General features: G+C 38.5%; 1 non-coding gene across 1 annotated transcript; it reads left to right on the top strand.

The window, feature by feature from the left end:
* The first annotated feature begins 1,616 nt into the window (after nt 1-1,616).
* Nucleotides 1,617-1,812, top strand: LOC127150100 (U2 spliceosomal RNA). The gene has a single exon (XR_007822117.1). It is a non-coding gene; the product is annotated as a U2 spliceosomal RNA (small nuclear RNA).
* Nucleotides 1,813-21,691: the final 19,879 nt, after the last annotated feature.

Consider the following 21,691-nt stretch of genomic DNA (forward strand, 5'->3'; position numbering starts at 1 on the left):
ACGATTGTGTAACAAAATTACGATGAAATTGAAAAGATAAATTGTAGCCAGATTTAAACGATCGTGTATAAATTGTAGCCATATCAAAACGATCGCGTATAAATTGTAGTCATATCTAAACGGTCCCGTATAAATTGTAGCTTTATTTAAATGATCGCCTATAAATTGTAGTCATATCTAAACGATCGGGTATAAATTGTAATCATATATAAACGATCGCAAATATATTACGCGTGCGTTATTAACGACGTGGTTGATGGGACATTTTTTGTATTTTACACAGTAGGCCTCTAGGCTTTTTCCGTTTTTGGAATTGTTCTATAGATTGTAAATATTTTGCTGTTTTTTTATTTTTTAAAAGACCATTTTTTTCTATTTCGTTTTGTTTTCTTTTTTTAAAAAAAAAGTTAAATTAAAATAAAAACAAAACAAAAATAAATAAATAAAAATAAATATAGTTGAATCAACGATTACAAGATGATCTCTAGTTCAAAAACTTTAGAATACGTTGAAACAGACAAAATTCTAAAAACCCAAGCTAGAGAGTGATACTTTAGTCCCTCATCGACATGTCAACTGATAGAGTAATATAATGATACATAAACTAGTCAAAAGAACTCGGAAAATAGAGAAAATTCGAACTAAGAGTGGCTAAAATCGAACATCATCCTCTAACCTAGGCGATATGATTCTTCTTTTATAAAATCGTGAAGTTGCTCCGATGTTTATGTGATTTTCACCGAAGAACATCACTCTACCTTACATCACCAAGGGTCACTGACGCTATCAAGGTAGTGCCAATGCGGCCACTTTTTCAATGCTTTGCCTCACTTAATGCAATCACTCGTTTAAGCTTTATTTCGTGATTTACACTCAAATTTAGACCTGATATGCTCAAAACCTACAAAATTGCGATATATATATAATCATAAAACAATCTTGAATTAAGCGAGATTAGACAACACATTAGTTGTGATATTAGAGCTAGAGAATATAAAAGTTAGGATGTATTCCAATGTACCTCACATGTCATTAGACGTATCAAATATCAATTACATAGAAATAGGTTCCATAGCAATTACTTACTAATTAATTTCTTAGGCAATTAATCAAGATGTTCCTAACTGTTGTGAATTTATTTCATTAGTTACCCAAGCATATGTAAAAGTACAATATTTAAAGCATAATACTTGCTTTCATAGGACCGACCTCAATCTTTGTAGTCATCTCGACGAGTTGGTCTTCACACTTAACCAATTTAATTGATGACTTCAAAGTTGACTCTTTGGGTTGTTGTTTATATTTAGCCAAATTAATTTTTGGCTTCGTGGTCAGTCGACCATATTGGCCAACTAAATAGGTATTTGATTTTTCACCTGCAACAAGTATTCTTTTAAAATAAAGCTGAAATGTAGTCCAGTTTTTTATTAAAATAATAAAGTAGAATTAAGTAGAATGTGATTGGATTTGAATTTTGCATCGCAGGTACTTTCATTGTAGCATGAGCATGAGTGGTGGTAAGGAAGGACCTTCCAAATACTCCCACATCTTTTTCACCCCAAAATTAGCAAAGAAAAATGAACGTATAAAAGAGGAGACCGAAGTTAAGAATTCTCATACCTTTCTCGGCCTTTTGGCTAAGATCAAGTGTAGTATCTGTTCTTATCAGTTTAATATCTGATACGTGGGCCATCGGCCCACATGATATTAAATTTATTTTTTTAGGGAGAGGGCCCACTTCAATAGCTTGCTATTGGGGCCTTCAAGCGTCGCCCTTCCGTTGCACTACTGCTTGGGCCTGGCGCACCCCTCTTAACCCAGTTTAAGTTTTGTGACATACGAGAATTTTGAGCCCAGTTCTGTCTCTACTTAGTTTGAAATGGAAACGTAGAGTAATATAGGCCTCTCTTGTATGACGTTGCGCTTCAATAACTTTCTTTGTATTCAATATATTGCCATTTTGTCGTTCGAAAAAATTAAAAGAAATTCGTAAATTTAAGGAGAAATATCAATTTATAATTGGCCAACAACTTTTTGTTTAAGTCTGTCAATTTAAACCCCACCCCACTTAAATTTTGAAATTTAACTCGAACGTTTAAATTGATATTGAAATATTTTATTTGGAATTGTATTCAAATTTAAAAATATAATAAATAAATAAAATTGAAAGTTAGATAGTATTGAGAAACTTATATAAATGCAACAAAACTATTAATATTTAAGAATTTCTTATTTGTCCTTAATTGTTTATAACGATCTTTCAAGTCTGATATTTTTTTTCGATTTTTTCACGATCGTCGTTTTTAAGTTATTCATCTCGTTTTTTATATATTTTTTATCTTTGATCATTCTTTACCCTTTTCATAATTTTCGACAACATTCGATCTCATATTCATCATCTTCAATAACATCGTTTTTTTTCTTATCATCTTTGGACAATCAAGATCGTTTATATTGCTCTGTTAGGTGAGTATTCTAAATATTGTTTTTCTTTGAGATTATAAAATTTCGTTCAGTATTTTATATTTTAGTGTGAAGATAGAATGATTAGAATAAGTAGATATTACTATAAGACATCTTGTATTTGGTTATGAAGATCGTTAAAGATTTTGATTACTGTTTACGTCGATTTAAGAATCTATATTTCAATATGAATGTTATTTTTGTTTTTTGTTGTTTGTAAGAATTTAAAGTTTTCTTTTTCGTTTTGAATTTTTAAGAATCACTGTAAGAATTGTGAATTTCATTATGAAGATCGATGGTTTGAAGTTTTTTACAATAATTTTCATTGAATTACTTGATCGTTTACCTCTATCAACATCATTGTTTAACAATATACAGACGATCGTTTTGCTATATGAACACGATCGTTCATCTTTATGAACACGAAAATTTTTCAATATTTTGTATGATTAACGTTTTTAAACGATCATGTATCAAAATCAATACGATGGTTTAAACGATCAACGTCTTTAAACAATCGTGTATCAAATTCAATACGATGGTTTAAACGATTAATGTCTTTAAACGATCGTCTATATCTTATTCTATACGATGATTTAATTTATTATATACGATCGTCTATTGGTGTTAAACGATCGTTTAATATTTATTAACTTCTTTGCACGATCGTTTAGTATTCTCTTATTACATCTAAATACTTAGGTATATTTTTTTTTTCCAGATTAGAATGTCTATTCCTATTTTTTTTTTATAGAGGTCAATGAAACGACTGCAATGTTTCTAAGAATTACTCAATGTCTAGAATTTTGGTAGATATGCGAGTCAGCTTTAATTCTTTGGTTTCTTTGACATGTGAACAACTTGAATTGGATGAATCGGTAGAATTATCTGTTTTACTTGATTTTGGTAAAAGTAATGTTCAAACTGTGGTGCTAATAAAGAAGGACAATGGTGTTGCTTGGTATTTAGCTTTTGCTAAAGATGCAACTAGTAGACATCCACTAGTTGCCCATGTAATTGTTAATTGTTTGGGAATGTCTTCTTCATCTAATAGTGTATAGGAGAATGTTGATATGTCACTAAATATAGGTTTTTCTTCTTCTGTTTCAAATGATGAAGTTACAAAAGACATCTCCTATTATTCTAATTTGAAGGAAAAAAGTTTATTTGAAAGTAAAGAAGTGCTTTTAAAGTGTTTTTGCATAATAGAAGTGAATAACAACTTTCAATTTAGGACTACAGTATCAAATTTGAGGTCTCTTGAATTTAGATGTCTGCAAGTAGGCTGCAAATGGTATGCAAGGGCATCTCGTTATAAGAAGAATGATTTATGGATGCTATGAAAATACACTTCTGACCATGATTGTTCATTGAGTACTGTCCAAAGTTCTCACGTCCAAGCTTCTTCAACAGTAATTGACAATTGGGGGTGAAAATATTGTATACCTATTATTTATGTTGATGGGACATTTTTGAAGTGTAAGTTTGGTGGCATCCTATTAACAGCCTCATCACAAGATGGTAACAATCAAATCTTCCCTCTTACTTTTGCCATTGTAAATTCTGTAAATGATGTATCATGGACATGGTTTTTTTTTTTAGAAGATGCGAAGTCGTTTTTCGGAGCAAGCTAATTTAGTCATTATTTTTTATAGGCATCTTAGCATCCCCAAATGAGTTTTAAGAGTGTTTCCTAATGTTGAGTATTGTGTGTGCACAAAACATCTTTTAAGTAACTTGAAACTCCATTTTAAGGATTCACTATTTGATAAGTATTTCTTTAGCTGTGCTTATGCCTACACGGTTGAAGAATTTGAATACCGCATGAGATGCATGGAGTTTGTTTGTCCAAATATCAGAGATTATCTTAGTAGTGTTTGTTTTGAGAAGTGGTATCGGGCATATTTACGTAGATAAAGGTATAGAATGATGACATCAAATTGTGTAGAAAGTGTAAATTCAATGTTTAGAGATCTTAGAGACTACCAGTGGCTACGATGTTGTTCAATTAGGGATGTATTGCAAAAGTTGTTTTATGAACAAAGTAAAGCTGCTTCTACAATGAAGAGTCATTTGACTTCTTGGGCTGAGAACATTCTGTGTTTAGAACATGAAAAGTCAAGAAGATTATTGTTAAGATTTTTTTTTCATCTCGAAAAATTAGAGATAGATTGCTATCTTTGTCTATCTGATAGATAAAAATAGAAATTTGTCTGTTCTTGTCTCAGATAAGCACTGATAGATTGATATCTATATATATTTGATGTATATAGAGATTGAAATCTATTTGTTATTATTTTATTAATTGTCCTTATTTGTGTTATGTATTAGGTTGATCCAATAAGTACGATAAAATACCAAGTAACGGATGAAAATCAACAATTTATTGTGAAGTTAAACGTGGGATGTTGTAGTTGCCGAGTATGGGATGTTGAAAAAATTCCTTATTCACATGCTCTTGCTCTTCTGTGAATACTTAATTTAGATATCTATTCATATATATCTGAGTTTTATTATAGAAAAACACTATCAGCAACATACAATTGTTGTATTCAACCTGTTGGATCTCATTTTGATTGGAGAGTTGTAGATTCTGTCATAAAAATAATGCCTCCAGTCTTTAAACAACAGGTTGGAAAACCAAGAAAACAAAGAATTCCATCTGTGGGCGAATTTAGTAGTTCAACCAAATGTTCCAATTGTAATCGTAAAGGACATAATAGTAAGACTTGTAAGTAAGGTTTGAACAATTAATGAAAATGTGTACTTTCTCTCTTTCATTATTATGTATACATGTTTGATATTAAATTTGATGGAGATTTAATATCGTTTAGACATTAGTGTAATACATATAAATGATGCTTAATATTTTTCACATGTACGTTTAGGAAATTGATTTGACTTAAGTGCATGGTGATCTATAATATAATAAGAAGATCGTTTAGACTTTACTAAACGATCGCTTAAAGATGTATACACAATCTTTTACATTAGTGTGATACATATAAACGATCACTTAATATTCTTCACATGCACGTTTAAGAAATCGGTTTGACTTAAGTGGATGGGGGTCCATGATATTTTACATGGTCGTTTAGATTAATCGAAAAATTCGCGATCATTTAGATATTAATGTGGTATATATAAACGATTGCTTAATATTGTTTATGTGTATTAAGAAGATCGTTTAGACTTTACTAAACAATTGCTTAAAGATATATACACGATCTTTTACACTAGTGTGATACATATAAACGATCGCTTAATATTATTCTTCATATGTACGTTTAGGAAATCGGTTTGACTTAAGTGGATGGTGGTCCATGATATTTTACATGATCGTTTAGATGAATCAGAAAATTCGCGATCGTTTAGATATTAATGTGGTATATATAAATGATCGCTTAATATTGTTTATGTGTATTAGGAAGATCATTTAGACTTTACTAAACAATTGCTTAAAGATATATGCATGATCTTTTACATTTCTCTACACGAATGTTTTTATATCTTTATACAATTGTTTTGTGATATCAGTCAGTCAAAAGTTTATTAAAATTAAAAAGTAAAAAGTAGACATATACATGAACCAAATATACATTTATTTACCAAAAGAATTTATTTGCCCAAAGTTCTAATACATACTATTGTCTAAACAGTTTCATGTTATCCATAGTTAGATAATCATGGTTAACATTTGTTACAAGGCATTCAATAAATTTGGCACAGAAAATCCCGCAATCTAATGAACGGCCTTTTGGTAATGTGGTATTCAATCTCACTACTATTCAAGAGCCATATTTGAAATGTTTTGAATGCACATGCATTCCAATTGCAATTTCTAGTAAGGGGATGCATCATGCAGGCATTTCAAGAGCTACATCAACAAGTTTTTGTTCAACATATTTTGGCACTAAGTCAAACACATAAATCTTACATTTCCTCATATCAGCTGTAACAGGCAACCAGTGTTCTTTTATGTTGATGTAGCCAATCACATAGTTGACATCTCCCTACCCTTCTTTACTTGGAAAACACCAAGAGCTAAATTAAAATAGTAATCCAAATCTAGTTATGTCCATAGTGCTAAGTGTGTTGTTGTGTCTGTTCATTCAGCTTTCTTATTGTCTGTTGTCAACACATGATTATCAAAAAGTTTTTGTCTAACTATGCAGTGTTCTTTATTGATTCCAATCTTGAAGAACAAGTAAAAAAATTTAATCAAAATATAATTATGCAGTTTAACTTCTATAGAAAAAAAAATTAAAGAATAACAACTTACATTAAACGTCGAATCTAGTACTCTAAAAGTATATTTATAAAATTGCTTGATATGCAACATTTTTTCTGCAAGTGATACAATAACAAATTCATGGTCTACGAAAAAATCAAACAATCATTTAATGAGTAGAAACGATATTTTAAGCCATCGTTTAACAAATACAAGTGATCGTTTACAACATTCTTTTCCTTACTAAGCGATCATGTATTATATATAAACGATCGTTTGGTTAGATAAAGTATATTGTACTCGATCGTGTAGCTTTATATATAAAATGAAATTTGGAAAAAGTACTTACATCTCCTAGTATCCATGTAACGCCCCGAATTTCGAGGTAAAATTTTAGCATTTTATGTGAAATTTTTTGGAAATTTAAGACTTTTGTAAAAATGATAAAATAATAATATAATATTAGGTATTATTATCACTATAATTTCATTAATACCCTCATTATTATTTAGTATTAGTATTAATATTATTATTTAATATTATTATAATTATTTAATATAAATATTTTATTATAATTATTATTATTATTATTTAAAATATACGTATATATATATATATATATATATAAAATTTTATAAATTTTTTTCAAAAAAACCCTAGACGCGCGCGCCGCCCCCCCCCCCCAGTTTTTCTTCTTCCTTTCCCGACGGTCTTCTCCTTCTTCTTCATTCTCTTCTCCATCCGACAGCGGCACCACCATCCTCTTCGATCTCCTTCTTCTTTTCCGACAGCGCCAACTTCGCCTCCTTCGTCTCCGTCGTCGGAATCTCACCGTTCCAGCCTTCGTCTGCCACGGCCATCCATTTTCGAACGCCCTCTCGACCTCACGCACCCGGACGCCGCCGTGCGTCCTTCATTCCACCGTGTCCGCCGACGCCCTGTCACTCTCCGCCGCGTTGAAGCGGAGCCGGTCGTCGGACTCCTCCAAGCCGCGAAGCATTTCGTCGTCGAACGCCGAAGACCGATGTTCGTGGTCGCCCCGGTTCCAAGCTGACCCGACCCGAGACCCATTTCCAGCCGAGCCGCGAGCCAAAGACTGAGTCGAGCCGCGAGCTGAAGACTGAGTCGAACCGAGCCGAGCCGAGCCGAGCCGAGCCGAGCCGAGGACCGAGCCGAGCCGAGCCGAGCCGAGGACCGAGCCGAGCCGAGCTGAGCCGAAAACCTCCAAGCCAAGCCGAGCACCCTGTTTACCGAGCCACCTAAGTCTTCCTTCCTCCACTCCGGGTCACGGTGAGTTTTCGGTAAGGATTGTTTTGATGATTTCCCTAATGTTGCTATATCCGATTCGAGTTGAATATTGGAATAAGATTTGGTCCTATTTTTCATCTCTTGAAGGTATTAAGGAGTTGACGTTTAAGTTCTCGGGTTCTGCGGCAGGCTTGTTTGAAGATAGCTTTCCTTTCCTTGGGTAAGTCAACGGATGCTCCTTAGGACCATTTAATATGACTTCTACTAGTATCAGCGATTAAAACCTTCGTGTTTTCGTTTAGGTGGATCCGTTGAGCATGGACTCGATCGAGGGGCATAACCGAGTTTCAGGTAAGGGTTTCCCTACTACTGGACCTCGAATCGAGGCTGGAAACGTAATAATCCACAGGGGATTACACGTTAGTAACTGTACCGAATAAATGTATGTGTGATTGACTTTTAAGTATTGTTGCTATACTCTTGTCTGATGTAAAGGTAACGCGACCGCTAGTTGTAGCTTGTGTGCTATCGGGTGTAAGGAGTTGCTTGCGGATAGACCCCGATGCTGGATGTTCGGTATAGGGTGGTTATGTTAATGGGCTACGTTGTAGATTGGGATTTTATGTCGATGGACCCTGAAGTTTACGATTAGGTACGTGGTAGTCATTGGTCTTGACATTTATCACGGAGTTTGGTCGGGGAAGGACGGTGAGTCCAATTTTGATTGATTGGTTGACCGGGTCTAGGGGTTATTAATGGTGTGCGGATTGGAAACGCGTATAGCAACTGCGGGTGTAGTTGTTTAAACCTATACTATCTGACTGACAAAGCCTATGGCGGAACTGTAATATGAATGTCGTTGGGGTATGACTGTTGTAGACGGTTTAGTATGGACTGAGGGATAACGGTTAGCTTCATCTATGGGGTAGTGTGCCTTACGGATATGTGCATCCTTCGGGAGCACTAGACTGATGTGTGCATCCTTCGGGAGCACTAGACTGATGTGTGCATCCTTCGGGAGCACTAGACTGATGTGTGCATCCTTCGGGAGCACTAGACTGATGTGTGCATCCTTCGGGAGCACTAGACTGATATGTGCATCCTTCGGGAGCACTAGACTGATGTATGCATCCTTCGGGAGCACTAGACTGATGTATGCATCCTTCGGGAGCACTAGACTGATATGTGCATCCTTCGGGAGCATTAGACGGATATGTAGGGTACCCCCGAATAGGAAGTTAACTGTTGTTCCCTAACGGGCCCAGTAGTGGGTCCCTTACTGGGTATGTTTATACTCACCCTTTTCTCTTCTTAAACTTTTCAGGTAAGGGCACAGCGAGGGGCAGACCGACGAGAGGCAAGAAGGACGCGTGAAGGCCATATGGACGCGTGAAGTAGATTGCTGCACATTTCCAATTGTTAAACTTTGCTCCTCAGTTACTTGTTCATTTTCTTTTTCTATCTCAACCAAAGTAACTGCTTCATCATTTTTTTTGTATTTCCTACAATGAATAATATTAGATAAAAAAAAAACAAACTCTTAATTCAAAGGACTACGCAGTTGTTGTTTATACATACTAGTCGACATTCTTCATTTACAATTGAAATTGATGGTGGCACTTCGTGAATTTGTAAAATTGTTCCAATGAAGCTATTGCAAGGTGTTTGAGAGTACTTGATGATGGTAGTATTGTTGGGTTTTATGTCCTAAAACTCATAGATATTAAATATAATGTGAGTCTGTGTTTTGTGTCCTTATGGCTAAAACGATCCTTGCCACTCGTCAGGTACGCTCTCATGAAAGTATATGTATAACTCTATATGCATTACCTTACCTAAGTTAAACTGCAAAGTTAATTACCATTTATGACTAAAGGGATCATTGGTGGTTGTTAGGGAAATGCCGCCAAGGAGAGGTGCACGTAGGGGTGGCCGAGGAGGCCGAGGAAGAGGAGCAGGACGCGTTCAGCCTAAGGTGCAGCCTGTAGCCCAAGCCACTGACCCGGTTGCGCCAGTTACTCATGCGGATCTAGCTGCCATGGAGCAGAGGTTTAGAGATTTGATTATGCAGATGCGGGAGCAGCAGCAGCCTGCCCCGCCAGCTCCAGCACCAGCTCCTGCTCCAGCTCCGGCTCCAGTACCAGTTGCGCCCCAGGTTGTGCCGGATCAGTTGTCAGCAGAGGCTAAGCACCTGAGGGATTTCAGGAAGTATAATCCCACGACATTCGATGGGTCTTTGGAGGACCCCACCAGGGCTCAGCTGTGGTTATCGTCTTTGGAGACCATATTTCGATACATGAAATGCCCTGAGGATCAGAAAGTTCAGTGTGCTGTTTTTATGTTGACTGACAGAGGTACTGCATGGTGGGAGACTACAGAGAGAATGCTAGGTGGTGATGTGAGTCAGATCACGTGGCAACAGTTTAAGAAGAGTTTCTATGCGAAATTCTTCTCTGCTAGTTTGAGAGATGACAAGCGGCAAGAGTTCCTGAACTTAGAGCAGGGTGACATGACAGTGGAGCAGTATGATGCGGAGTTTGACATGTTATCCCGCTTCGCCCCCGAGATGATAGCGACCGAGGCGGCCAGAGCTGATAAGTTTGTTAGAGCCCTCCGACTGGACATTCAGGGTTTGGTCCGAGCTTTCCGACCCGCTACTCATGCCGATGCACTGCGCCTGGCAGTGGATCTTAGTTTACAGGAGAGGGCTAACTCGTCTAAGACCGCTGGTAGAGGTTCAACATCGGGACAGAAGAGGAAGGCTGAGCAGCAGCCTGTTCCAGTGCCACAGCGGAACTTCAGATCAGGTGGTGAGTTTCACCGCTTCCAGCAGAAACCTTTTGAGGCAGGGGAAGCTGCCAGAGGGAAGTCGTTGTGTACCACTTGTGGAAAGCATCATCTGGACCGTTGCTTATTCGGGACCAGGACTTACTTTAAGTGTAGGCAAGAGGGTCATACAGCTGATAGATGCCCGTTGAGACTTACGGGGAACGCGCAGAATCAGGGAGCAGGTGCTCCACACCAGGGCAGGGTCTTTGCTACCAACAAGACTGAGGCTGAGAGGGCAGGCACGGTGGTGACAGGTACGCTTCCAGTATTGGGGCATTACGCCTTAGTTTTGTTTGATTCGGGATCGTCACATTCTTTTATCTCTTCCGCATTTGTGTTGCATGCCCGCTTAGAGGTAGAGCCCTTACACCATGTTTTATCAGTATCTACTCCTTCCGGGGAGTGTATGTTGTCGAAGGAAAAGGTGAAAGCATGCCAGATTGAGATAGTAGGCCATGTGATTGAAGTAACGCTGTTAGTCCTGGATATGCTCGACTTTGATGTAATCCTGGGTATGGATTGGTTGGCCGCTAATCACGCCAGCATAGATTGTTCCCGTAAGGAGGTAACGTTTAACCCTCCCTCGATGGCCAGTTTTAAATTTAAGGGAGAAGGGTCAAGGTCGTTGCCTCAGGTACTCTCAGCCATCAAGGCCAGTAAACTGCTCAGTCAGGGTACTTGGGGTATGTTAGCGAGCGTGGTGGATACTAGAGAGGTCGATGTATCCCTGTCATCAGAACCGGTGGTGAGGGACTATCCGGATGTCTTTCCTGAAGAACTTCCAGGGTTACCTCCTCACAGAGAGGTTGAGTTTGCCATAGAGTTGGAGACGGGCACGGTTCCTATATCCAGAGCCCCTTACAGGATGGCCCCCGCAGAGCTGAAAGAAGTAAAGGTGCAGTTACAAGAATTGCTTGATAAGGGGTTCATTCGACCGAGCGTGTCCCCTTGGGGTGCGCCAGTTTTATTTGTTAAGAAGAAGGATGGATCGATGCGTCTATGCATTGACTATAGGGAGTTGAATAAGGTAACCGTTAAGAACAGATATCCCTTGCCCAGGATCGACGATCTATTTGACCAGTTGTAGGGAGCCACAGTGTTCTCTAAGATTGATCTTCGGTCGGGATACCATCAGCTGAGGATTAAGGATGGTGATGTACCAAAGACAGCATTTCGTTCCAGGTATGGACATTACGAGTTTATTGTGATGTCTTTTGGTTTGACGAATGCTCCGGCAGTGTTTATGGACTTGATGAACAGAGTGTTTAGGGAGTTCCTAGATACTTTTGTGATCGTGTTTATCGACGATATCTTGATATACTCCAAGACGGAGGCCGAACATGAGGAGCATTTACGTATAGTTTTGCAAACACTTCGGGATAATAAGTTGTATGCAAAGTTCTCGAAATGCGAGTTTTGGTTGAAGCAGGTGTCCTTTCTGGGCCACATGGTTTCTAAGGCTGGAGTCTCGGTGGATCCAGCTAAGATAGAGGCAGTCACCGGCTGGACCCGACCTTCCACAGTCAGTGAGGTTCGTAGCTTTCTGGGTTTAGCAGGTTATTATCGATGGTTTGTGGAGAACTTTTCTCGTATAGCTACTCCTCTTACTCAGTTGACCAGGAAGGGAGCTCCTTTTGTTTGGAGCAAGGCATGTGAGGACAGTTTCCAGAACCTTAAACAGAAGCTAGTTACCGCACTGGTTCTTACTGTACCCGATGGTTCTGGCAGTTTTGTGATTTATAGTGATGCTTCCAAGAAGGGTTTGGGTTGTGTTTTGATGCAACAAGGTAAGGTGGTCGCTTATGCTTCTCGTCAGTTGAAGAGTCATGAGCAGAACTACCCTACACATGATTTAGAGTTGGCAGGAGTGGTTTTTGCTTTAAAAATATGGAGGCATTACTTATATGGTGAAAAGATACAGATCTTCACGGATCATAAGAGCTTAAAGTACTTCTTTACTCAGAAAGAATTGAATATGAGACAGCGAAGATGGCTTGAGTTAGTGAAGGATTACGATTGTGAGATACTGTATCATCCAGGCAAGGCAAATGTGGTAGCTGATGCTCTTAGTAGAAAGGTATCACATTCAGCAGCACTTATTACCCGACAGGCCCCATTGCATCGGGATCTCGAGCGGGCTGAGATTGTAGTGTCAGTGGGGGCAGTCACTATGCAACTAGCCCAGTTGATGGTACAGCCGACTTTGAGGCAAAGGATCATTGATGCTCAGGGTAACGATCCTTATTTGGTTGAGAAACGTGGCCTAGCAGAGGCAGGGCAAGCGGTTAAGTTCTCATTATCCTCTGATGGTGGACTTTTGTTTGAGAGACGCCTCTGTGTGCCGTCAGATAATGCGGTTAAGACAGAATTATTATCTGAGGCTCACAGTTCCCCATTTTCCATGCACCCAGGTAGTACGAAGATGTATCAGGACCTGAAGCGGGTTTATTGGTGGCGTAACATGAAGAGGGAGGTAGCAGAATTTGTTAGTAGATGCTTGGTGTGTCAGCAGGTTAAGGCACCAAGGCAGAAACCAGCGGGTTTATTACAACCCTTGAGCATACCGGAATGGAAGTGGGAAAACGTATCCATGGATTTCATTACAGGACTGCCGAGAACTCTGAGGGGTTTTACAGTGATTTGGGTTGTGGTGGACAGGCTTACCAAATCAGCGCACTTCGTTCCGGGTAAATCCACCTATACTGCTAGTAAGTGGGCACAGTTGTACATGTCGGAGATAGTGAGATTACATGGAGTGCCAGTGTCGATTGTTTCTGATAGAGATGCCCGTTTCACTTCCAAATTCTGGAAGGGTTTGCAGACTGCTATGGGCACGAGGTTAGACTTTAGTACAGCTTTCCATCCACAGACTGACGGTCAGACTGAGCGTCTGAACCAAGTTTTAGAGGATATGTTGCGAGCGTGTGCATTGGAATTTCCAGGTAGCTGGGACTCCCACTTACATTTGATGGAATTTGCTTATAATAACAGTTATCAGGCTACTATTGGCATGGCACCATTTGAGGCCTTGTACGGAAAATGTTGTAGATCCCCGGTTTGCTGGGGTGAGGTGGGTGAGCAGAGATTGATGGGTCTTGAGTTAGTTCAGTCTACTAACGAAGCGATACAGAAGATTACATCACGCATGCATACCGCTCAGAGTAGGCAGAAGAGTTATGCAGATGTGAGGCGGAAGGATCTCGAATTTGAGGTAGGGGACAAGGTGTTCTTAAAGGTAGCACCTATGAGAGGTGTCTTACGATTTGAAAGGAGGGGAAAGCTGAGTCCCCGTTTTGTTGGGCCATTTGAGATTCTGGAACGGATTGGCCCTGTAGCTTACCGCTTGGCGTTGCCACCATCACTCTCGACAGTTCATGATGTGTTTCATGTTTCTATGTTGAGGAAGTACGTGCCAGATCCATCCCATGTAGTGGATTACGAACCACTAGAGATTGATGAAAACTTGAGCTATACTGAACAACCCGTTGAAGTGCTTGCTAGAGAGGTGAAAACGTTGAGGAATAAAGAAATCCCTTTGGTTAAAGTCTTATGGCGAAATCACCGGGTAGAAGAGGCTACAAGGGAGCGAGAAGATGACATGAGGTCCCGTTACCCCGAACTGTTCGAGGAATAAAACTTTCGAGGACGAAAGTTCCCTAAGGAGGGAAGAATGTAACGCCCCGAATTTCGAGGTAAAATTTTAGCATTTTATGTGAAATTTTTTGGAAATTTAAGACTTTTGTAAAAATGATAAAATAATAATATAATATTAGGTATTATTATCACTATAATTTCATTAATACCCTCATTATTATTTAGTATTAGTATTAATATTATTATTTAATATTATTATAATTATTTAATATAAATATTTTATTATAATTATTATTATTATTATTTAAAATATACATATATATATATATATATAAAATTTTATAAATTGTTCTCAAAAAAACCCTAGACGCGTGCCCCCCCCAGTTTTTCTTCTTCCTTTCCCGACGGTCTTCTCCTTCTTCTTCATTCTCTTCTCCATCCGACAGCGGCACCACCATCCTCTTCGAGCTCCTTCTTCTTTTCCGACAGCGCCAGCTTCGCCTCCTTCGTCTCCGTCGTCGGAATCTCACCGTTCCAGCCTTCGTCTGCCGCGGCCATCCATTTCCGAACGCCCTCTCGACCTCACGCACGCGGACGCCGCCGTGCGTCCTTCATTCCACCGTGTCCGCCGACGCCCTGTCACTCTCCGCCGCGTTGAAGCGGAGCCGGTCGTCGGACTCCTTCAAGCCGCGAAGCATTCCGTCGTCGAACGCCGAAAACCGATATTAGTGGTCGCCCCGATTCCAAGCTGACCCGACCTGAGACCCATTTCCAGCCGAGCCGCGAGCCACAAGCAGATCCAGCCGAGCCTCGAGCCAAAGACTGAGTCGAGCCGCGAGCTGAAGACTGAGTCGAACCGAGCCGAGCCGAGCCGAGCCGAGGATCGAGCCGAGCCGAGCCGAGCCGAGCTGAGCTGAACACCTCCAAGCCAAGCCGAGCACCCTGTTTACCGAGCCACCTAAGCCTTCCTTCCTCCACTCCGGGTCACGGTGAGTTTTCGGTAAGGATTGTTTTGATGATTTCCCTAATGTTGCTATATCCGATTCGAGTTGAATATTGGAATAAGATTTGGTCCTATCTTTCATCCCTTGAAGGTATTAAGGAGTTGACGTTTAAGTTCTCGGGTTCTGCGGCAGGCTTGTTTGAAGATAGCTTTCCTTTCCTTAGGTAAGTCAACGGATGCTCCTTAGGACCATTTAATATGACTTCTACTAGTATCAGCGATTAAAACCTTCGTGTTTTCATTTAGGTGGATCCGTTGAGCGTGGACTCGATCGAGGGGCATAACCGAGTTTCAGGTAAGGGTTTCCCTACTACTGGACCTCGAACCGAGGCTGGAAACGTAATAATCCACAGGGGATTACACGTTAGTAACTGTACCGAATAAATGTATGTGTGATTGACTTTTAAGTATTGTTGCTATACTCTTGTCTGATGTAAAGGTAACGCGACCGCTAGTTGTAGCTTGTGTGCTATCGGGTGTAAGGAGTTGCTTGCGGATAGACCCCGATGCTGGATGTTCGGTATAGGGTGGTTATGTTAATGGGATACGTTGTAGATTGGGATTTTATGTCGATGGACCCTGAAGTTTACGATTAGGTACGTGGTAGTCATTGGTCTGGACATTTATCACGGAGTTTGGTCGAGGAAGGACGGTGAGTCCGATTTTGATTGATTGGTTGACCGGGTCTAGGGGTTATTAATGGTGTGCGGATTGGAAATGCGTATAGCAACTGCGGGTGTAGTTGTTTAAACCTATACTATCTGACTGACAAAGCCTATGGCGGAACTGTAATATGAATGTCGTTGGGGTATGACTGTTGTAGACGGTTTAGTATGGACTGAGGGATAACGGTTAGCTTCATCTATGGGGTAGTGTGCCTTACGGATATGTGCATCCTTCGGGAGCACTAGACTGATGTGTGCATCCTTCGGGAGAACTAGACTGATGTGTGCATCCTTCGGGAGCACTAGACTGATGTGTGCATCCTTCGGGAGCACTAGACTGATGTGTGCATCCTTCGGGAGCACTAGACTGATGTGTGCATCCTTCGGGAGCACTAGACTGATATGTGCATCCTTCGGGAGCACTAGACTGATGTATGCATCCTTCGGGAGCACTAGACTGATATGTGCATCCTTCGGGAGCATTAGACAGATATGTAGGGTACCCCCGAATAGGAAGTTAACTGTTGTTCCCTAACGGGCCCATTAGTGGGTCCCTTACTGGGTATGTTTATACTCACCCTTTGCTCTTCTTAAACTTTTCAGGTAAGGGCACAGCGAGGGGCAGACCGACGAGAGGCAAGAAGGACGCGTGAAGGCCATATGGACGCGTCTGGTTTTCTTATTGCTTCCGCTATGTATTTTGTCAGAATATTTGGTTTGTGATTTTAAACTGATGACTTGAGTTTTTATTTGAAATTTTTGTGACTGTGATTTAAAATAGGGCCCGACACTGTTTTCTTTTTGTAATATTTCTAACGTTTTAAGAAATCGTAACCGGTCCGTTATAAATTTTATGTTGTGTGGTCGAGTTTTGGTATTGAGTAGTGACCTCAGCTTAGTCCGGAAAGTTGGGTCGTTACAATCCATGTGTTTTCTTCAAGCTTTTTGAAAAAACTCCTTCTTTCTGGTTGTGAACACTACTGTCCTCTCTTCATAAGTTGTTTTTTTAGATCTCTTTCAAGATAAGTATGCCTTCCACAATTTTGGATCCACTTGCCACACGGGATCATATCTATCTACATCTCTGAATTTGACATCTAGGACAGGTATTATAGGTTGTAATATGACCTCAGTAGATGTTGTGGGTGGATTAACTTGTTGATCTTGATCAGACACCTTTTTATCTCCTATTTTACATAGCTTCCTTCTTTTCATTGGTTTTTGTTATTCATTTATTTTCTCTAATGCACAATGTTCACTAAGGAAAAAATAAAAATACAATAATAATTGATGCAAATTACTTCAGAGTTCTTTTATATACATACCAATATAGATTCTAAACCAATTGTAGAACTTTGTTTCTTCGTTACTGGTTCATTTTCAACCGAAGTAACTGCTTCATCATTTTTTTGAATCTCGACCTGTTCTTTTGGTCTTTCATGTAATGTATGATATTAGACAAGTAACAAACTCTTATTTTAAAGGACTACACAATTGTTGTGTATACATACCAATTGAGATTCTATTTTTTCAGTTGAAGTAGATTGCTGCACATTTCCAATTGTTAAACTTTGCTCCTCAGTTACTTGTTCATTTTCTTTTTCTATCTCAACCAAAGTAACTGCTTGATCATTTTTTTGTATTTCCTACAATGCATAATATTAGATAAAAAAAACAAACTCTTAATTCAAAGGACTACGCAGTTGTTGTGTATACATACTAGTCGACATTCTTCATTTACAATTGAAATTGATGGTGGCACTTCGTGAATTTGTAAAATTGTTCCAATGAAGCTATTGCAAGGTGTTTGAGAGTACTTGATGATGGTAGTATTGTTGGGTTTTATGTCCTAAAACTCGTAGATATTAAATATAATCAATCGACTGCCATTAATAAAGTGTTTTATTTCAATAAGTGTTATTGATTATATTATTAGTTTTGTCTTAATAACCTAAATCTAATAAACTAACATCCTAAGCTGTTTGATGAATCTTGAACAGTATGTAGAGACATACGGGGATCAATGTTCAAGATCAACTTAAAGGGTCTATAGTATAAGGTTAAGGTTGGGTACCTTATCCTGTTAACACTGTGGATACGGCTCACTTTGTATTTGATACAAACACATTGATCCAATGTGTTCATGTATGCGACATGCAAGTAAGGGTATCCTATGCAATGAGTTTGCATAAGACTGGACCACGAAATAGTAATCACTAGATGTAACTCCGTTAACTAGTTGGATTTCTATTTCATTAGGATGGCCTAGGTGACTTAGTCTTAATTCTGAGTGTATTATGAACTCCTGTTTGCGAGGGATTGTCCTTTCATTTATATGGGTGAGAGTGCCAAATTGTCGACTCAATATGCTTATCATTTTGGGGACAAGACCGAGTGGGAAACTGGGAACATAATCACACAAGATGGAATTCACTTCTTCCCACCTTTAGGGTAAGTAGATAAGTGTTCCCTTAAATGGTGTCTTCGGGACTTGAACAAAGGGTTCTACCCTCTCTATGCCACGAGAGGGGTTTCTATTTAGTGGTTGGACCATAAACAGGTTGTTCATTAGAGGAGCACTGGTATTTAAGAACTAGAGGTAACCCAGGGGTAAAACGGTAATTTGACCCAGCTGGTGTTACGAACACTTGTGAAGAACTAACTTACTGGTATTGGTCTATATCCGTGGACACAGAAATATATCTACAGTGTGAAGAGTTCAGTTATGAGTCTTTAATGGAGTGTACACACAGTTAACGAATATTGATTAATGTAGTTAATAAGTTTAGCTAATTAATCTCATGTCGTTGTAGCTTCTGATCTGTAGGTCCATTAGGTCCCCTTCCTAGCTCATAAAGAGTAATGAGATTTATTTATATTGATTGTAATTTGAAATGTTCAAATTTACTTTGGGAATTAATATAATGTATATTGATACATTATAATATAAAGTTCATTAGACTTTATTATATAAATTTAATTTTGGATATGATTCAAAATTAAATAAAGAGAGAATAAAATATTTGAATAAGTTCAAATATTAGTTTAATTTGAATTAGATTCATATTAAAACTATAAGTTAAAATTTAATGTGTATATGATACATATTAAAACTATAGGTTATGAGAGAAATTTATATTTAAATATATTTCAAATTATGGATTAAATTAAATATAATATATTTAATTTAGAAATTAATTAATTGAAGAATTAATTAATAGTTTAGTTTAATTTGATTTAATTAAATTTGATTTAATTAAATTAATTAAATTAAAACTATAGGTTATGCGAGAGATATTCATTTAGATATGATTTAAATGAAAATATTAATTAAATATGATTTAATTAATTATTAAATTAATTAATTATTTAATTAAATTAATTAATTAGTTTAATATATATATTAACTTAATAATTATTATTAAGTTAATAGGGAACGTGGGTGGTTTTTCCATGTTCCCATTTATTATCTCCAACTTTCCACTTCTTCCGTCTGAAGAAGTGGGAATACTTTGCATAACGGGGAGTGAGTTCTACGAAAAAGTTCTGCGAAAAATTTGGCTCTCCCATTTCTCTCTGACAAAAAAATTTCTATCTAAGAAAAATTCTCTTATTCCAATTTTGGTTCCCTCAAACCATCTCAATCAGAGAATAGGAAGGTTTCCAAATGGTAGTGCCCAAATTGGTGATTTGTAGATTCAGAGTCGTCAACGAGCATAAGTTTTCTTCTCTGTATTTTTATTCAAAGCATGTTTAACCATAAAAATTGTTTTTGTAATTTTTTTGCCAATGTATTGGTAATTTTAAGGTTCCATTAAAATTGGGTTTCTGTAATTTTTCGCTGTAAAGGGTTTTCATCCCTGCAGGAAGAAGGGTCATCATCTGTGGAGATCCTAGTCTTACCAAGAAGAGAGTGAGTTTGAAGAATATGATGAAATCATGGGAATGGGAAGATCAAGGATTTTTAGTCGAATGTAAGTCGATTGAAGGGAAAGTAATAGTTGCAACCTTTAATGAGGAAGAAGATGAACCTACTATTGACACTATCATACCTTTGCAGTTGTGAAAATTTGAAGATGTGTTTGAATGGCCAGAAACTTTGCCACCTAAGAGAGGAATTGAGCATCACATACACCTTAAACAGGGTACCAATCCAGTGAATGTACGCCCCTATCGCTATGCACACCGACAAAAGAAAGAGATGGAAAGATTGGTTGATGAAATGCTAGCTTCAGGAATAATTCGACCCAGCACCAGCCCTTATTATAGCTCTGTGCTTTTGGTGAGAAAGAAGGATAGGAGTTGGCGGTTTTGTGTAGATTATTGTGCCCTTAACAATGTCACCATACCAGACAAATTTCCAATCCCTGTCATTAAAGAACTATTTGACGAATTGAATGGAGAAAACATGTTTTCCAAGATTGATCTTAAAGTTGGGTACCATCAAATCCGAATGCATCCGAAAGATGTGGAGAAAACGGCATGCCGCACCCATGAAGGGCATTACGAATTCCTAGTCATGCCTTTTGGTTTGACTAATGCTCCTTCTACCTCTAATAAATGCAGTTTTTAGGCTATACATAAGGAGGTTTGTATTGGTCTTCTTTGATGGCATACCAGTGTACAGCAAGGGATTGGAAGAACATATGCAACATTTGGAACTGGTGTTGGAAACCCTAAGAGCTAATGAGTTGTATGCCAACTTGGGTAAATGTAGCTTTACGAAGGAGAGAGTTGGATATTTGGGGCAAATCATTTCTAAGAAAATGGTGGAAGTGGATCCCGAAAATATTAGAGCCATTAGAGAATGGTCAATTCCAACCAACGTGCGTGAGGTGGGGGGTTTTTTGGGTTTGACCGGCTATTATCACAGATTTATACAAAATTATGGTAGCATAGCAGGACCTCTTACACAATTATTGAAGAATGGGAATTTCAAATGGAGTGAAGATGCCTCTGTCGCTTTTGAGAAGTTGAAGACATCCATGATGACATTGCCAATGTTAGTCATGCCAGATCTCAATTTTCCTTTTGAAATTGAAACGGATGTGAAAAGATATGGAGTGTGGTTGTTTTAACTTAAGCCAAACGTCCCATTGCATATTTCAGTCGTACTCTAAGCTTAAAGGATAAAATCAAACCAGTTTATAAGAGGGAATTACTAGCAGTCGTGTTGGCGGTGCAGCGCTGGAGACCATACTTATCGTGTCGAAAGTTCATTGTGAAAATTGATCAGAGGTCCTTGAAATTCTTGTTGGAACAGCGTGTTGTTCAACCTCAATACCAGAAATGGATTGCCAAACTACCATGACATTCTTTTGAAGTGGTTTATAAGCCAAGATTGGAGAATTCAGCAGCTGACGCATTGTCTAAGGTGCCCCCCATAGTCCAACTTAACCAAATTTCAGCTCCTGCTCTCATTGATATGGCCAAAATACAAGAAGAGGTTGAAAATGATCCGAAACTTCAGGAGATCAAAGACGTTGTTGATCAAGGACCACAGAATTTTCCTAATTTTATAGTATATCAAAGGGTTTTGCAATTCAAAGGAAGGTTAGTGATATCCAAGACTTCTTCTTTGTTACCTACTATTTTACACATGTCCCATGATTTAGTATTTAATGGCCATTCTGGTTTCTTGAGAACATATAAGAGAAT

Source organism: Cucumis melo, chromosome 6 (assembly GCF_025177605.1).
Source record: "Cucumis melo cultivar AY chromosome 6, USDA_Cmelo_AY_1.0, whole genome shotgun sequence".
In the NCBI taxonomy this organism is placed as follows: domain Eukaryota; kingdom Viridiplantae; phylum Streptophyta; class Magnoliopsida; order Cucurbitales; family Cucurbitaceae; genus Cucumis; species Cucumis melo.